Source organism: Aplidium turbinatum, chromosome 10 (assembly GCF_918807975.1).
Source record: "Aplidium turbinatum chromosome 10, kaAplTurb1.1, whole genome shotgun sequence".
NCBI classification, from domain to species: domain Eukaryota; kingdom Metazoa; phylum Chordata; class Ascidiacea; order Aplousobranchia; family Polyclinidae; genus Aplidium; species Aplidium turbinatum.
This window is the reverse complement of record NC_137481.1, coordinates 19257613-19260437: the sequence shown is the minus strand read 5'-3', so window position 1 is coordinate 19260437 and position 2825 is coordinate 19257613.

Sequence of the window (2825 nt, the reverse complement as noted above, 5' to 3'; positions counted from 1 at the left end):
CTCCGCCCCGATAGCTCAGTGGTTACGCGCCGGGCTCAAGATCACACGGCGCTGGTTCGACTCTCGGGGTGTGCGTTTGAGCAACGCATTTCAGGACTGCTCTCCATTCAGCGGCACCTAGTGAATGGAATAATTTCTCGGCAACAAGACTTCAACAATCGGAAAACTTCACTCTGCCAATCTCGGTAACCGGCCCTGCGTCAAGTGCCTCTACAAGTATGCGAACAAGTACCAGGAATAACCTATCAAGGCTTTGTCAGTCCGAGGATAAAGATTCAAAACCAACCAACCAACCAACCAACCAACCAACCAACAATTGAAATTGAATTTCCTTAAAATAATACTTTCTAAACCGGTCAAAACTTGCAGCCATAAAAAGGGCCAAATAAGGCCAGATTTTCTGGCCTTATTTGCATCAATTTTTGTAGGCCAACTGCAATTTAAAAAGGCCAGTTTTCTGGAATTTGGCCTAAAAAAAGGCCATCTGGCAACCCTGAAACAGATCCAAAAAATACTTACTTTGTATTGGTGACACGCCACGATGAATAAATTTTTTTCTTGTTCCGCTTGAATTGATCTCAGCGCTACGAATTGGTTTGAAACTGCAACATCTTTGTAATTTGAGCTATAGGGCTATAGTGCGCCAGCAGTTCGCCAAAAAGTATTGCTGCAGTCTCTGTTTGATGCCGTATTCCGGTTTTCATTTCATAGCCTAAACCAGTTAACATTGGCTTGTAGAATCATATACTTAAAAGAAAAGGTGAAAAAACAAACAATAAAAAGCATGTTATAAAACAAAGTTTGCAATGCCATGCGATGAGGTTGCAATTACGCTGTTTTAAAACTGTTGATTCTAAAAATAGAATGAAAAGCGTGAGAGAAAAGAACATTTTAATTTATTTGGTTGATATACTTTGGTGCTAGTGCCTTTGATCAGTCAGCAAAAAATAAAATAACGAGAACTGCATTTGAACGGTTAGTTTCAAACTACGCTGATTTGCGACTCCCTTTGTGTTGACAACTTGTTTTTTGTTTCAATAACTTCCGTTTCAAAGTTCCTTTGTTTAATCACTTTTGTTTTTTTAAAGTGCACTATGTCTGCAGCCTATAGCTATAGCCTACCGTACTGTTTATCTTAGGTTATCGCGGCCAGGATATTTGGATTTACAGTCAGCCTATAAACAAGAAAAAGAGTAGTTGTACTTGAAGTACATCACTGTACTACGGTACAGTAAGCACAGTAGGCTATAACACAGTGGTTCTCCACCGGGGGTCCGCGAAGCTATTTTAGGGGGTCCGTGAAAGTTTTCGAGTTTGCAGCAAGATTGATAAATTACGAAATTTAAAAATTGGTTGGTTGTGCTTTATTTGTGTATTACCGTGATTTTCAAACTGTACTTCCCAACGAACTTGTGCGATGTCCTTTGAAAGTTCAAAAGTTTGGTTTCTTAACTAAAAAAAATGTCATATTAATGAATATAATTTTTTAATAAGGCTTTGTTCAACTTGATTCTTTTGAGACAGCAGTCTATTGATCAATGCTTGACTTAAAAATGCAAACGTTAGTCAGCAGTCTATCACCACTCACAGTTTTGCAATGACAAAGATTATAACGAATTAATATTGATTACAAATGAAAAAAGAGAGAAATTATTTGTAATGGTCGCAAAATTCTATTGATTTTTGATAAAATTTATTGAAAAACATCAAATCAACATAATAATAGATTACTGATTTTTGATGCTGTATGCCAACATAAAGCTCATAACATAACTTTATCTATGTCATCAGTCGTCATAGTGCGTTGCGAGTTCAGCAAATTTTTCTACGTGTATCGCTTCGAAACATATGAAACATTTGATTCCATTATAGAAAAAGCGATATACCAAAATTTCAGATAAAATTTTTTTAAGGGTCCGCGACTGCTTCGAAGGTACCAAAAAAGGTCCGTTAAAACAAAAAGGTTGAGAACCACTGCTATAACATATAGCACTATTCGTACGTAAGCTATGTTATTCAAATGTGGAAGATTTTGCTTTAAATCGTCAACAATGAATGTAATTTCTTGTTATTTTGATATTGGTTTGCACATCATTAAAATGTTTACAACCTGGCAGATTTTGTGTAAGTGCTCAGAGTCAGGGTCGTGTTAGCCACTGGTATCCACCGGCCGTTTAGGACCAAATTATTTTTAGTCTTTCTATTATTTTTTGGTATTGGAAAACACAAAATGAAAATACTGCTACACAACACATTCAACACAAGCTCGATATTCAATAGCTTACATTACGCAAAAGTTTGTTAACCGCTTCCCACTCCTTCAGATGGGGGCCCACCCAATCACCCATGCTTAGTTTACCAATGTTGTTCGGCTAAACAAAAAAACGTTAAGAATAAATCAGAAATAAACATGAACTTGGATTCAAATTCTGCCGGATTTGAAGTCAGCCTACGGATTTAGATCCGATTTGGACTTCAGCTAATTGAGATACTAATTATCAAAAACCAAAAATTTGGACCAAAACTTTGAAATCTCTGTTACGCAGTCACAAGAAGTCTCAAATATAATTATATAAAAATATACAATTAAATACATTCAATTACAATTTTAATTGATCCAACTCTGATCGGAACTAAACCAAATTGGCCCAACCAAGCGGTTGGTCTCATTGGACGTGAGAAAAAATGTACAGAAATTTGGAGCAAAATTGCAAGTGGTCCGATTGTAGGCTATGCCTAAATGGTATTTTAGTGCAGTTGACTCATCGGCGTTGACTGCATCAGCAAAGGCTTACTACAAAATTTAAACATCAAATTTGCAGGTA